Here is a 17230-nt window from a genome sequence, read left to right as displayed (position 1 = left end):
CCTCTGGTCCGAGTCTGGGTCATATTCGCCAATGTGAATAAAGCTATTTCTTGCTCTCCATCCTTTCCCCCTGCTGGTGAGTGAGCTTGCTCCATTTTGTCGATTCCTTTTAGCAATTTAAAAGTCTCTATCAGATCCCCTCTCAGTCTTCTCTTCTCAAAGGTGAATAATCCCAGTTTTCTGAGGTGATCCTTATAGCTCAAGTTCTCCATACCTTTGACTAGCTTCGTCGCTCGCCTCTGCACCTTCTCCAGCAGTGTTGTATCCTTCTTCAGGTATGGAGACCAGTGTTGGACACAGTATTCCAAGTGTGGTCTGACCATTGCTCTATAAAGCGGCATTATGACCTCCCTTGATCTGTTCATGATTCCCTTCTTTATCATGCCTAACATCCTGTTAGCTTTCTTTGCCGCCGCTGCGCATTGAGCCAACAAATCTAATCAATTTCTATGACTGGGCGACCAGATAATTGGATAGAGGGAGTGCGCTAGATGTGATGTATTTAGAGTTTAGCAAAGCCTTTGACAGTGTTTCAACCAGGCGTCTACCCTCTGTCGCCATCCACTCAACCCCTGTCACTTTGGGGCCCACCCCTAGAGGAAGAACATACAAAGTGATTCCTCTCTCTGTCACACCAAGATGAAGACTACGGCAGTCCAACTGCAGGTTCAGAAATGTCGATGTACGAGCTTCACAAGAACCAGCATAGCGTTGCCACGTCTACTTCCTGGTATGAAAAACAGAGGCAGTCTCATGACTTTTCAGTCAGCCCTCGTCTATTTTGGTGTGACTTTATAAAATTTCCATCGTCATACTTTATAAACGCAGCATGGACTACTGGTTATGAACTTTAGTTCAGGATAAGCTGAAAGGAGGGTTTCATTTTCTTTCCGATTCCAGTTTATCTCTTGAAAAATAAACCACGTGAACAAGACGGATTTTTGTTTTTGTGCAATTCAAAGACTCGGTAATAAATGATTAACAAAGCCAGTTTGCTACCTTACTCTTTAGTCAAGGTGGTTATTGCTGAAAGCTCGCCATGTGTCTGTTTCCTGGCAACAAGTGTTGTGACTGGAGACCAACATGATCGTTCGCTCCAAGTAGCACCCTCTAGGGGTTGGATCTTGAAATGAAAAATTCATAATATAGTAAAACCTTGGATTGCAAGTGACTTGGTTTGCAAGTGTTTTGCAAGACAAGCAAAACATTTTATTAAATTTTAACTTGATATACAAGCAGTGTCTTGCAATACAAGTACATACAGTCTACACACATCACAAGTTAGCCGATAGTTCTCTCTCTGACGTTCAGGAGTGTAGTGACTGTTCTAAACGAGCGAGGTCTTGCAATACGAATATGTATAGTATTTTGTATTAAAGTTTTGGGGTTGTGGAACGAATCGTCTGAGTTTCCATTATTTCTTATGGGGAAATTCGCTTTGATTTACGAGTGCTTTGGATTACAAGCATGCTTCCAGAACGAATTATGCTCGCAAACCAAGGTTTTATTGTAATTGGGGTTTTTTTTTTAAGAAAACCCTTGCCTTTGAATTTTTCTCAAAATTCCAGCAGAGACTGAGCCCCCTTTACAGCTAATTCAAGTTTTCATCTCGGTTCCCTGATGCAGGATCGAAACGGGACATGTCAGAACCTTTGACAAGATAAGTGCTTTGCAACTTATGCATATGAATAGTATGAAATACGTTGAGTGTGAGATGCAGCACAGAAAATGTTTTCCAACACTTTCTAAACATAGGCAGTGACTGGGTGGTGATGAGATATTCTTGGGGTTCGCCCCTTGTTTTTGCCTTCAAGTCTCTGAGCATATTTTTTTTAATATAAACATTCTTTTTCAAATATAAAGAATTATTATAAAGATAATATTTTAATCCCTTACAGAGTGACTTTTTCTACTGTGGTGCATCATTTCAGTTAGAGCAACACAAACTATCTGCATTAGTAACATGGCCATATGGTAAATGACGGCAGATAAAGGCCCGAATGGTCCATCCAGTCTGCTCAAACATACACTCTCTATAATTTAATGATTTAATTTAAATTTTTTTTTTCTTAGATATTTCTGGGCCCAGAAACCCAGAGCTCTGCCTGGTACTGTGCATAGGTTTTATCTACTGGAGTCTCCATCAAAGCTCGCTCCAGCCCATCTAAACCATCCCAGCCCATCCTCAACTGAATGGACTTATGCGTCCGTCAGGCGTCCCTATGCGTCTTTGTAAGCACGAGACCACGCCTTCCATGTAGGCCTTTACAAGGCTGGCCTACATTTAATATATAAAACCCAAACAGGGAATACTGGCAGTATGCTAAATATCAAAAGATCCCTTAGGTAAAGATTTAGAGAAGTTGATAGCAAAGCACAACTCTCTACAATAAATAACACAAAATATTATATACTAATATTTTAGCCTGTTACATTAACGGGTGCTAGAATATATGTCTGTGTGTCTTTATTTCTATCTCTCTCTCCCTCCCGCTGTCTGTCTCTCTCCCTGACCCCCTTTGTCTGTCTGTCTTTCTGTGTCTCTCCCTGCCCCTATGTCTTTCTTCTTTTCTTTCTATCTGTCTCTCTCCCTACCTCCTATGCAGCAGCATTTCTCTCCCACCACTTCCCTATGCAGCAGCCACAGCAGCATTCCCTCCCCCTCCATTTACCTCCCCCCACACCACTTCCCTGTGCAGCAGCAGCGTTTCCCCTAACCCCCCCTTTCCCTTCCTGCGGTCTGGCCGGCTCCCTTAGTCCCTTCCCCTCTCCCCTTCTCTTCCCGTGGTCCCGACAAACCTTCCGATTCCAGCAGCGTCTGCAGCACTCTACACACACTGCTTCGGGGCCTTCTACTGCCACAGCCCTTGCCGGACCCGAAGCGAGCTCTGGGTTTTTTGGGGTTTTTATCCTTCAGACGGCAAGAGCCACCGTGGCTGACAGGCTCTGCGCCGCCGCGCACATGTGCACTCCTACCTGCGGGTCCCTACAGTGCATGGAAAACGGGAGCACGCAGGTGGGAGTGCGCATGCGCGCTTAGGGCTTTATTATATTAGATGTATATTTGTACCTTCAGTGCAGTTGTTAAAGCTAGCGGGGCACTGGGAAAAAAACAGTGTTCCAGGCTTCAAAACGTTAGTGGCGGGCTATTTCTCAAGCCCCACTGTGAACCAAATCAATATAGCGAAACCCTAATAAGGTGAAATTTACAATAGTGTACGTGTACTGTTACAATTGGAGTGCCATCAACTAATCTGAATGTTCTCAAAACCAGTGTGTTTTCTCGGCACTTATCTCCGTGAGAATTTACAGCGTTCTTCAAATCGACCACTATCCAATTCCAGCCGAGGCTTAGACTCAGCCACGTTGCTCAGCTCAACTGCGCCCAGTTTCAGGTAGGGGGCCCTTCATCAGGACCTCTATTACGTGGCAAAATCGAGAGAAATACCGGGAGAATGTAACAGACACTGCTAGTGAGGCCTACAAAACCCAGCTACAATCCTACAAACAGTGCCGGAGCGTGACTCATGTGATCAGCGTGCCGATATCGGCACCGTTTTACAGAATCCAGGCCTACGTGTTTAGCCTTCGATGGAGACTATGCTGTTTAACTTGCTTTTAAAAATATATATATATTTTTTTTTTTACCAAACTTTTCAAACCACCCTCCTAAATATGCCATAACAACATTCTAGGTAAACCTATAGGAGCCTATTTAATGAGGGCTAATCAAACAAACCAGACCATCAGTACTGTTGAGGCAGTTACTAATTTAGCAACTTGTGGTGAATTCCAGCACAGCGAAAACTGTGACTCACTGGCATCTTTCTTGCTTTGCTTTTTCCGGCATGCCTCTCTGCGATGTGGCAGCGAGTGTGTGGGTTTCCTGGTCCAACGACACTTAAAGTGTCATCTGCATTAGGTACATCGAGAGCAAAAGTATTTTATTCCCACCCCCGCCGCAAACAAGAAAAATGTTGCATGCGTAGCTCTGTTTTTCTTAGCTAAAAGAGATTTTGTTGAGAAGGGCTTAAATATAGGTTTAGGAGGGTTGGTTCTCAGTGATTTTCTTCCTAGTTTTCTTTAAAAGATTAAAAAAAATTAAAAAAATCTATGCTGCGTAATACTTGGATTTTATTTACAGTTTTGGGGCTCCTTTTACAAAGGCGCTCTGGCGGGGTTAACGCACGTGACTTTTTATCACGCGCTAAACCCCGCGCTGGCCAAAAACTACCGCCTGCTTAAAAGGAAGAACGTCCGGTGGTTTAGCGTGCCTTTGTAAAAGGAGTCCTTAGTGTTACTTCATGGGGATTTTAAATTGTGAGCTGCCCTACCGTTTGCTCCAATCTTTACTGCTGCATCAGCCTTGCAACGTCCTTGCGATCTGATGGGAGCTGTTTTGTGTGCCACCTTTGCAAAGAATACATTATTATGCTAAAAGGAAAGCATCCTTTTGGCCGCTGGTCGTCTGTCTTAGAATAAACTGCCCATTGCTTGAAGGCATTTACCTGCGATTACAGCCTTTCGGAAACGGCTCAAGTCACATCTTTTAAGCAGGCCTTTGGGGGCTGATTCTGCAAACAGCACAGTACGTTACGCAGCTGTAGGCGCCCTACCTAGGGTTACCAGATTTTTCCAAAGGAAAATCCGGACCCATGGCCACGCCTCGTTCCGCCCCCGTTCCACCTGTGTCAGGCCCCGTTCTGCACCCCCCCCCCCAGCCCAACCTCTAGACGGCATCCACGCATGCAAGGACGTGACGCAATGATGTCACCGCGTCGCATCCGCCTTTGCCCCTTCCTGAGGCGATTTCAAGGGGAAGCTTTTCAAACCCCTGACCAAATGCTGGGATTTGAAAAGCCGTCCGGAGGTCCACTGGACGTGTCCTCGAAAAGGACATGTCTGGGGCAATCCGGACGTCTTGTAGCCCTAGCCCTACCGCCGCCTAACTTAATTGTTTTAATCGGCGCACTGACCGACTGTGGCAACTAAAATCCAATTAAAATCTCATTTAAAAAATGTACACGCCCGCAAGCGCCTATAAAAATGGAACTAGAATTGAATTTACAGAGGCACCCAGCGGCACCTGAGGACAAAGCAGGGGTGGTTTGGGCCAGAAATGATCTTAGACACCATTAGGTGCGATTCTCCCCCAAAGATAGAGGCCGGTAATATAGTCCTTTAAAATTCTGGCCTACATTATGGGCACCCTGTGGCGTAGTAAGGGCGGACCAGTCCGTTCCAGGTGCCGTCTTGCTGGGGCGCTGGCACCCGTCCTGTTCTCCACCCCCATGCTCTGCACACCTTCACTTCCCCTCCCCCCCATACCTCTAGCTTTTCAATAGCGTGAGCAGAAATGCCAACCAGTCGCTCGTGTCAGCGTCAGCTCCCCTTCTGACATCCCTTCCGGGTCTTGTGTCCAGGAAGTGATGTCAGAGGGAGAGCCGACGCTGACACGGGCAGCAAGTCGGCGATGCTGCTAGCGCCGGGAAAGGTAAAGTGGTACGGGGGAAGGGAAGGGGTGTGCCTGCGTGGCGGGGTGAATGGGGAAGGAATGGGGGGGGAGGACAGAGGAGAGGGTGAGAGAGTGGCGTTGCTGCTCTGGGCACCTCTCACCTTTGCAATGCCGCTGCGGGGACTTGTCTTTAATGGGAGCCGTGATTCTGCAAACGGCGTCATAGTTTGATTGACACGTGATCAGGCTGTCCATCACATGTCAATCACGCAGTGGCACTAATTAGAGGCTCGCACACTCCCCCGAAGCCGACCCATGCCCCCCGCCACCCGGAAGCTCCATTCAATCATCCACCATCACTGCAACTCCGGGTAAGGAAGGGCCTGGTGCGTGCAGCGATTGCACGCCACCGGCCCACAAGCCTTCCCCCTGATGCCAATTCTGACGTCGGAGAGAAGGTCCGGGCCAGCAGAATGTAAGTAGAGAATGACACAGGGACAAATTTTTTACTCGTCCCCGCAGGAACTCAATTTCCCCGTCCCCGCGAGTTTTGCTGCTGTCCCTGTCCCATTCCTGTAAGCTCTGCTTTAACCCCACAAGCCTCAAACACTTATGATTTTAAAGTGTTCGAGGCTTGTGCAGATGAGGTCAGAGCTTAGGCATTGGTGGAATGAGGCATTATGACATCACAATCTGAGCTCTAGAATGTTGCTACTTAGGATTTTGAAGTGTTTGAGGCTTGTGCAGATGAGGACGGAGCTTAGGCATTGGTGGAATGAGGCATTATGACATCACAATCTGAGCTCTAGAATGTTGCTACTTAGGATTTTGAAGTGTTCGAGGCTTGTGCAGATGAGGACGGAGCTTAGGCATTGGTGAAATGAGGCATTATGACATCACAATCTGAGCTCTAGAATGTTGCTACTTAGGATTTTGAAGTGTTTGAGGCTTGTGCAGATGAGGACGGAGCTTAGGCATTGGTGGAATGAGGCATTATGACATCACAATCTGAGCTCTAGAATGTTGCTACTTAGGATTTTGAAGTGTTCGAGGCTTGTGCAGATGAGGACGGAGCTTAGGCATTGGTGAAATGAGGCATTATGACATCACAATCTGAGCTCTAGAATGTTGCTACTTAGGATTTTGAAGTGTTTGAGGCTTGTGCAGATGAGGACGGAGCTTAGGCATTGGTGGAATGAGGCATTATGACATCACAATCTGAGCTCTAGAATGTTGCTACTTAGGATTTTGAAGTGTTTGAGGCTTGTGCAGATGAGGACGGAGCTTAGGCATTGGTGGAATGAGGCATTATGACATCACAATCTGAGCTCTAGAATGTTGCTACTTAGGATTTTGAAGTGTTTGAGGCTTGTGCAGATGAGGACAGAGCTTAGGCATTGGTGGAATGAGGCATTATGACATCACAGTCTGAGATCTAGAATGTTGCTACTTGTGATTTGAAAGTGTTCGAGGCTTGTGCGGATGAAGACAGAGCTTGTAGGAATGGGGCAGGACAGGAAAATAAATTTCCGGGACAGGAAGGGAAAATGAGTTCCCTTGGAGACGGGGAAACATTTGTCCCCGTTCCATTCTCTAGATCAGGGGTGTCCAACCTGCGGCCCGAGGGCCACATGTGGCCCAGTGAAGTATTTTGTGCGGCCCCGGTCAAGGGTGATGTAGTGTTTTCCTCTGCTGCCCCCAGGTGTTTACCTTCTTGCTGGCTCCCTCCTCTGTCTTGCTGCGACGTTTGTGCATTTGTGCAGCGCCAGAAACATTTTTTTCAGCCAATGCGGCCCAGGGAATTCAAAAGGTTGGACACCCCTGCTCTAGATGTAAGTTCAAAACCATGATTTCTAGCCTGGAGTTGGGAAACTTATCATCTCTGTGAGTTTCCTATGAAAAGCAGGATAACAAGTCCATTTTGGCAATAGGGTATAACCTGGACTGAACCAGCTTTTTTTTTTTTTTTTTTTTTTTGGGGGGGGGAGGGGGTGGATAGCAATTTGGTAACTTTAGCGATTTTGGCAAATATAATGCAACACTCTTTAGGTAAAAAACGGTATTGGTGAACAGTGATACGAAACTATAAATACATGAAGATAATGGTGATAAGTTTAAGAATGAAGAAACACAGTGTAGTGTATTTTTAAACAATCCGGTTCGGGTTGGATGCAAAATCTTGTCTCTAAGCTTCTAAATATGGTGATCCATTGGAGCGGCAAAAGTGCAATGAAAGAAGAGATAGATTTTCACTCTTCAGGTTATCCTGAGCTGAATGTCATTGCTCTAAAAATAGGAAAAACCGGTCAGTTGACAGAAGAGCCAGACTGCGGGCACGACTCCAGCTGAATACAGATGCATACTGTGAAAAACGAACTGACAGGCCCTCTTATGCTCCGTAAGCCTGGGGCATGCAAGACATGCACCATCCGAGGACCCCCTCCCCCCTCTTTCCCAACACACACGCTGTGGCCTCGGAGTAACTGACTTAAAGGTTACTGTCCACTGGGTGATCTTTAGGAATATGTACAAGCAAAAAAAAAAAAAAAAATGCGGTTACTTTTCATTTTTTTCAGAACTTTTTCCTGGTTTTCGGTAGTTTCACACATTCATTGTAATAGGGAAATTTTAGTGCATGTTAAATAAGAATATAAGAACTGCCATCTCCGGATCAGACCTTCGGTCCATCAAGTCCAGCGATCCGCACACGCGGAGGCCCCGCCAGGTGTACCCTGGCATAGTTTTGGTCCCCATATCGCTCTAAGCTTGTCGTAAAGAGAAGTGCATCTAGCTTACCCTTAAATCCTAGAACGGTGGATTCCACAATAACCTCCTCTGGGAGAGCATTCCAGGTGTCCACCACTCGTTGCGTGAAGCAGAACTTCCTGATATTTGTCCTGGACTTGTCCCCCCTTAGCTTCAGTCCATGTCCTCTTGTCCGTGTCACAATCTCAGCTCTGGAATGTTGCTACTCTTTGAGTTCTGGAATCTTGCTATTCTTTGAGATTCTGCCTGGAATCTTGATACTGTTTGGGGTTGTAGAATCTTTTGTTACTCTTTGGGATTCTGGAATGTTGCTACTCCATTGTAACATCACTGATGAGGTTGGCTCTGAGGCACTGTAGAATGAGGCATTAAAAGAACATAAGAACTGCCATCTTAGGTCCATCAAGTGCGGCAATCCGCACACACAGAGGCCCAGCCAGAGATACACCTGGCATAATTTTAGTCACCCTCTCGTAAGGAGATGTGCATCTAGTTTGCTTTTAAATCATAGAACGGTGGATTCCGCAATAACCTCCTCTGGGAGAGCATTCCAGGTGTCCACCACTCGTTGCATGAAGCAGAACTTCCTGATATTTGTCCTGGACTTGTCCCCCCTTAGCTTCAGTCCATGTCCTCTTGTCCGTGTCACATTGGACATTGTAAATAATTTTTTTTCCTGCTCTATTTTGTCGATTCCTTTCAGTATTTTGAAAGTCTCGATCATATCCCCTCGCAGTCTCCTCTTCTCAAGGGAGAACAATCCCAGTCTCTTAAGTCGTTCCTCATATTCCAAGTTCTCCATGCCCTTTATTGGCCAATGTAGGCGCCTACCTTATTGATTAATAGTTTTACATTGGCACTGATATATCGGTACTAATTGGAGTTAATTGAAATTTAGGCGCTTAACTTGGTAAATATGATTCCACATCAGTTAGGCGCCTAGTGCAAAGTGTCTAGCTAAAAGTGGGCGTTTAACTTTGACACAGATATTTAGGCCAAATAAAAGCCCTGATGTAAGAATACCTTGATGGAATGAAACCCAAATAATAGCTACAAACTCAAGTACAAATGGTTTCAACTTTGGCAAATCATGTGATGAAAAATTATGTTTAAAAGACAGGAAAAAGAATCTCCGAAACCTGTTCGGAATAAATCCGAGTCTGACGGGTTCCAGATCGCAATCATGGATTCTTCAAAAAAAACCTCTCTTATAATTGTGTATGTGAACCGAACATAAAATAAAGGGCCAAACTTAAATTCTGTTTGCGACACTACCCCTCTTTTACTAAGGCGTGCTATGCTTTTAAGCGCGTGATAAACATTAGCGCACGCTAATCATGCGCTAAATGCTAATGAACGCCTGTTATCCTATGGACACATTAGCGGTTAGCACATGCGTTGATTTAGCGCACACTAAATGCGCGCTAAAATGCTTAGCGCACCTTAGTAAAAGAGATCCAATGTTTCACATACCATAACAATTACTAATATGTGACCTATATGCCATAGTGTTAAGAGAATAAAAAAAAATTGTGAAATTCAGGAACTCTTGAAATGAAAACTTTGGAAAAATAGAGACTTATCTTAATGCATCCGCATCCCTATGGGACCCGTTTCGCCAAAAGGCTTCTTCTGGGGTCACAAAAATAGCTGCTGTTTTTCAATATCCTGGAACCGAATATTTCCCAATCCGGGAACTGAATATTTCACGATCTGGGAACCGAATCCGGGAACCGAATATTTCCCAGTCAGGGAACTGAATATATCCCGATCCGGAAACCGAATATTTCCCGATCCGGGAACTGAATATTTCCCGATCCGGAAACCGAATATTTCCCGATCCGGGAACCGAATATTTTCTGATCCGGGGACCAAATCAGGGAACTGAATATTTCCCAATCCGGGAACCGAATCCGGGAACTGAATATTTCCCAATCCGGGAACTGAATATTTCCTGATCCAGGAACCGAATCTGGGAACCGAATATTTCCCAATCCAGGAACCGAATATTTTCTGATCCGGGAACCGAATATTTCCCAATCCGGGAACCGAATCTGGAACTGAATATTTCTCGATCAGGGAACCAAATATTTCCCAATTCGGGAACCGAATCCGGGAACCGAATATTTCCTGATCCGGGAACCGAATCCGGGAACCGAATATTTCCCAATCCGGGAACCGAATATTTTCTGATCCGGGAACCGAATATATCCCAATCTGGAAACCGAATATTTCTCGATCAGGGAACCAAATATTTCCCAATCCGGGAACCGAATATTTCCCGATCCGGGAACCGAATCCGGGAACTGAATATTTCCCAATCCGGGAACCGAATATTTCCCGATCTGGGAACTGAATCCGGGAACCAAATCCGGGAATCAAATATTTCCCGATCCAGGAACCGAATCCAGGAACCAAATATTTCCCGATCCGGGAACCGAATCCGGAAACCATAGTAACATAGTAACATAGTAACATAGTAGATGACGGCAGATAAAGACCCGAATGGTCCATCCAGTCTGCCCAACCTGATTCAATTTAAATTTTTTAAAAAATTTTTTTCTTCTTAGCTATTTCTGGGCGAGAATCCAAAGCTTTACCCGGTACTATGCTTGGGTTCCAACTGCCGAAATCTCTGTTAAGACTTACTCCAGCCCATCTACACCCTCCCAGCCATTGAAGCCCTCCCCTGCCCATCCTCCACCAAACGGCCATACACAGACACAGACCGTACAAGTCTGCCCAGTAACTGGCCTAGTTCAATATTTAATATTATTTTCTGATTCTAAATCTTCTGTGTTCATCCCACGCTTCTTTGAACTCATTCACAGTTTTACTCTCCACCACCTCTCTCGGGAGTGCATTCCAGCCATCCACCACCCTCTCCGTAAAGTAGAATTTCCTAACATTGCCCCTGAATCTACCACCCCTCAACCTCAAATTATGTTCTCTGGTTTTACCATTTTCCTTTCTCTGGAAAAGATTTTGTTCTACGTTAATACCCTTCAAGTATTTGAACGTCTGAATCATATCTCCCCTGTCTCTCCTTTCCTCTAGGGTATACATATTCAGGGCTTCCAGTCTCTCCTCATACGTCTTCTGGCGCAAGCCTCCTATTATTTTCATCGCCCTCCTCTGGACCGCCTCAAGTCTTCTTACGTCTTTCGCCAGATACGGTCTCCAAAACTGAACACAATACTCCAAGTGGGGCCTCACCAATGACCTGTACAGGGGCATCAACACCTTCTTCCTTCTACTGACTACGCTTCTCTTTATACAGCCCAGCATCCTTCTGGCAGCAGCCACTGCCTTGTCACACTGTTTTTCGCCTTTAGATCTTCGGACACTATCACCCCAAGGTCCCTCTCCCCGTCCGTGCATATCAGCTTCTTTCCTCCCAGCATATACGGTTCCTTCCTATTATTAATCCCCAAATGCATTACTCTGCATTTCTTTGCATTGAATTTTAGTTGCCAGGCATTAGACCATTCCTCTAACTTTTGCAGATCCTTTTTCATATTTTCCACTCCCTCTTCGGTGTCTACTCTGTTACAAATCTTGGTATCATCTGCAAAAAGGCACACTTTTCCTTCTAACCCTTCAGCAATGTCACTTACATACATATTGAACAGGATTGGCCCCAGCACCGAACCCTGAGGGACTCCACTAGTCACCTTTCCTTCCTTCGAGCGACTTCCATTAACCACCACCCTCTGGCGTCTGTCCGATAGCCAGTTTCTGACCCAGTTCACCACTTTGGGTCCTAACTTCAGCCCTTCAAGTTTGTTCAACAGCCTCCTATGAGGAACTGTATCAAAGGCTTTGCTGAAATCCAAGTAAATTACATCTAGCATATGTCCTCGATCCAGCTCTCTGGTCACCCAATCAAAAAATTCAATCAGGTTCGTTTGGCACGATTTACCTTTTGTAAAGCCATGTTGCCTCGGATCCTGTAACCCATTAGATTCAAGGAAATACACTATCCTTTCTTTCAGCAACACTTCCATTATTTTTCCAACAACTGAAGTGAGGCTCACCGGCCTGTAGTTTCCTGCTTCATCCCTGTGACCACTTTTATGAATAGGGACCACATCCGCTCTCCTCCAAACCCCAGGAATCACTCCCGTCTCCAGAGATTTGTTGAACAAGTCTTTAATAGGACTCGCCAGAACCTCTCTGAGTTCCCTTAGTATCCTGGGATGGATCCCGTCTGGTCCCATCGCTTTGTCCACCTTCAGTTTTTCAAGTTGCTCATAAACACCCTCCTCCGTGAACGGCGCAGAATCTACTCCATTTTCTCGTGTAACTTTGCCAGACAATCTCGGTCCTTCTCCAGGATTTTCTTCTGTGAACACAGAACAGAAGTATTTGTTTAGCACATTTGCTTTCTCCTCATCACTCTCCACATATTTGTTCTCAGCATCTTTTAGCCTAGCAATTCCATTTTTTATCTTCCTCCTTTCACTAATATATCAGAAAAAATTTTTATCTCCCTTTTTTACATTTTTAGCCATTTGTTCTTCCGCCTGTGCCTTCGCCAAACGTATCTCTCTCTTGGCTTCTTTCAGTTTCACCCTGTAGTCCTTTCTGCTCTCCTCTTCTTGGGTTTTTTTATATTTCATGAACGCCAACTCTTTTGCCTTTATTTTCTCAGCCACTAGGTTGGAGAACCATATCGGCTTCCTTATTCTCTTGTTTTTATTGATTTTCTTCACATAAAGGTCCGTAGCCATTTTTATCGCTCCTTTCAGCTTAGACCACTGTCTTTCCACTTCTCTTATGTCCTCCCATCCTAACAGCTCTTTCTTCAGGTACTTTCCCATTGCATTAAAGTCCGAATATTTCCCAATCCGGGAATCAAATATTTTCCGATCCAGGAACCGAATCCAGAAACCAAATATTTCCCGATCCAGGAACCGTATCCGGGAGCCGAATATTTTCCGATCCGGGAACCAAATATTTCAGATTGGGTTCTTAGGGACGGCCATTAAATTTATACCATCTATATAAAGTCAAATAAAATAGATGTGCATAATACTAAGGGCAGCTACAGCCAGTGTCATAATAAGACCGGGGGTGTGGTCTACCCCAGGCGTGGTCTTGGTAGGGGCGCTGGCATCCGTCCTCCTCTTTGCCCCCCTTGGCTCCTTCCCGACCTCCCTCACCACCCGCATGCGTCCCTTCCCTCGTGCCTCTTTAATTTTCACTGCGTGAGCAGCATTACTAACTTGTTGGCCGCGTCGGTGTCACCAATCTCTGATGACACTTCCGAGCACCGCACCTCGGATGTGACGTCAGAACGATAGCCGACATGACACAGTCATCAAGCTCGTAATGCTGCTCGTGCCTGTAAAATTAAAAAGGTATGAGGGAAGGGGCACATGCATGGCAAGGAGCAGGGGGCAGAGGATGGGTGCTACCAGCCCGGGTGCCCCTGACCCGCACTACGCCACTGGCTACAACACAGGCAAGTGCGAGTTGAGACTCACAGTTTTCTAGCACCTAGGACTCCCAGTGCAAGCACCTAGGCCGAAAATGGCCATGTCAAGTGGTGGTTCTCCAGTTGCAAATTCTTACTTCATCAGAGGATTATTTTATATTTCCAACTCAGAATAAATAGAAGTCCTTGCAACCTCTTTGGGCTTCTTGGGGTTTTATTCATCTTTATTTTGGCCTTCACTCTATTTTTGCTGCTTGCTACTAGTCAACTGGAAGTGCCAGCGATTTTTAAGCCATTGACTGTCTTATGCTCAAATTGACCTGGCTATTCAACGCTTAGGCCCTCTTTTGCAAAGGCGTCCATAGCATTAGCGTTTAGCGCGCGCTAAAAAGCTTAGCGCACCTTTGTAAAAGAGGGGCTTAGTGTAATCTGGGTACCGGTACTGAAAATCCAGCCGCCACATTTGATCTATCTGCTGGACGATGTTCAGTGCTGGCACCCGGATGACTATACAGGCAAGTTGGGACCGATTCTATATACGATGCCCAAAAGTTGGCTGCAGATGTGCATGTAAACGAATTAATTCGATAAATGGCAACCAAATTCTGGCACCCCCCCCAAATTCTGGCACACCGAGGCCCTGATTCTATAAATGGTGCCTAACTTCTAGGCGCCGAGGAAAGCAATCGTCAATCAACCGCTAAGCAATCTTTATAGAATCACACCTGAACAGTCTTAAATGCTGGTGGACATTGAAACCTTAGGCGCAGTCCATTTAAGCCAGAGTTTTCTTGGCCTAAATGAGTGCACTTAAGTTAGGCACCTACTCGCGTTTAAGTCTAACCACACCCCCAAATACACCCAGAATCTGCCCCTAACCAAGGCTACTTTCTGGTAGGCGCCATGGAATAGATGCCTATCTCAAAGTGATAGGCACCTGCTGAGTTAGGTGCCTATTCGCTAATTAATTGTTTTTATATTGCTTTATTAATGGTGCTTTTCAATTCTAAGCTCTGATTAAACTAAACTAAACTAAAGCTTAAGTTTGTATACCCGCATCATTTCCATAAATATAGAGCTTGCCACAGTTTACAGGTAATTCAATAAATGAGGGAAGGACATAATAAGAAATTTGAGGTTATGAAGAGGATAGCTAGCTTTACATTTTAAATAGATAGCTTTACGTTTTGGAGAAAAGCCAGGTTTTCAGATGCTTTCGGAATAATTGGAATGAGCCTAGGTTCCGCAGCAGGGCAGGGAGGTTATTCCAAAGCTTAGTGAATTTAAAGAAAAGGAATTTCCCTAATTTACCTGCATACATGACGCCTTTTAACGAGGGGAAAGATAGTTTGAGTTTGTGGGCGGATCTGGTAATGTCAGGTCTCGAAGAATTCCAGGATAGTGGGATTAGGGGAGGAAGAATGCCATGTAGGATCTTGAATATTAGGCAGGTACATTTAAAGTGAATCCTAGAAATCACCGGAAGCCAATGAAGTTTTGACAGAAGCGGGGAGACATGATTGAATTTGCTTTTTGCAAAGATCAACCTAGTCTAATTAATTAATTTATTTATTTTTCAAATTTATTGACCGCTTAAATCTAAGCGGTTTCCATAAAAACACATACATAATATCCAAGCAAACAACACATAACACAAATAATGACCATTACAACAAACTTACCATTACATAAATGTAATCAACATAAAATCCCTTCATGTCCCACACCTAATCATAAAAGGAAACAAAACATAAAATTTTTCTTCAAAATATACTAAAACTGGATCATTGTTCTCTCATAGTGTGTCATGAAAAAGCATCCATGAATAATTGTTTTTTTAGAATTTTTTAAAATTGCAAAAGATCCATACAAAGCCTCAGGGCTCCAAGGAGGGAACTCCAAAGCTCTACCCCAGTTATAGAAAGCAAAGATGCTCTGGATCTTGCATAATGAACACTGCCCTCCTTCACAGAAATCAGCCCTCATCCCTCCTTCAAATTAGAGAATGCCACGGGAAAAAAATGTAACACCATCCCCGCCCCATTCCCGCGAGCTCAGTCCCCATCCCTGCTCTCATCTCTACAAGCTCAGTCCCCGTCCCCGCCCTGTAAACTGTCGGATCCCACCTGCACAAGCCTAGAATAGTTACGATTTTATACTGAACTTATTTTATTAAAGTATAAAAAGAGACTATTCTTTACAATTGTCATTTTATAAACACAAATAATACAGAGCAAGGATCAACAAAACCCCTGTCTTCCCTCCCCTTCACAAATATCCCCTCCACTATTGTCAAAACTGAACAAACAAAATTACTACAGAATGCTACATAGAAAAATCAAGCTAACAGAATACTTCAGTCACACATGGCAGGAATAGTGTTAGGGCAGGGCAACTAGAGCAACTGCCCCCTGGTCAGAGAGAGCCCTAAGCCAGCTGGAAGCTAAAGAAGCACAGCCTGGGCTTTGCGGTCCCCAGTTATGTCTAATACCAGCTCTAGCAGGATACATATTTCAAATCTGAAATATTCTAATCACAAAATATAAAATACATTTATTTTTTCTACCTTTTGTTGTTTGGTAATTTTATTCTTCAAATCACATTGGGCTCAGGCTTTGGTTTTGGGTTCCTTCTGTCCTCATCGTGGCATTGCTGGCTCCTGAAGGTAAAATAGGCCCAAGAGGAGCTGGGGAGGAGATGCTGAGTCTGATACGGGCGCAATTTTTTTTTACCACAGAAGCAAGACCTATCACCGCTTCCACGGGGCGGTGAAAGTTCTAGTCCTCATTCCTGCAGTAAACCAGTTGCAGATGTTCCCATTACTGCGGATTTACTGCGGTGACCACAGTTTACAGCAGTAAACGGTTCCCGTTTCATTCTCTACTTCAAATCTCAAATTTCTACTTGGTCAATAGATCCTCCAAAGAGTTCAAAAACTTAAAGGGATAGACCAATATAAGGTCTGATGCATAGTAGATAGTATTATGTAACATTCATTGTTGTATTGGGAGTCAGTATAATTGCTTTCATACCGGCGTAATGTGTGCTATCTTTAGTATTCCAGCAATTAGTCTCGCCGCAGAGTTCATCAACTGTTGTAGTGCTTCACATTTAACCTTGGTCAAGCCTAGGTAGAGCATATTGCAGTAATCCAATCGTGTTAATATCAATGCCTGGACCATAGAACGAAAGTCACAAGGCAACAGCATAGATCTCAGCCGATAAAGCGTGTGACTATTCGCACTGATCTAGGCGTCTAACTTCAGGCACCATTTATAGAATCGCACGTAACATCCAGGATCCACACTCAACTTTCAGGACTGAGGATTTGTACCAACAGAACCCTCCATAAATCTCCATGCTGAAATTACGCAAATTTTTAGTGAACGCCCCCAATTCAGTTGCATGCTAAAAGATTTACGTGCACATCCATATAGAACAGAACTTAGCAATGCATGCATAAATCCAAATTGTTGCTAATTAGTCCCAGTAATTGATTGTTGTCACTCAATAATTGGCGCTAGTAAGCTCATTGCATAATTAAAATACGTGGACAAATTGGGCACGTG

Source organism: Geotrypetes seraphini, chromosome 8, assembly GCF_902459505.1.
Source record: "Geotrypetes seraphini chromosome 8, aGeoSer1.1, whole genome shotgun sequence".
Lineage (NCBI taxonomy): Eukaryota > Metazoa > Chordata > Amphibia > Gymnophiona > Dermophiidae > Geotrypetes > Geotrypetes seraphini.
Note: the sequence above shows the minus strand (reverse complement) of the source record.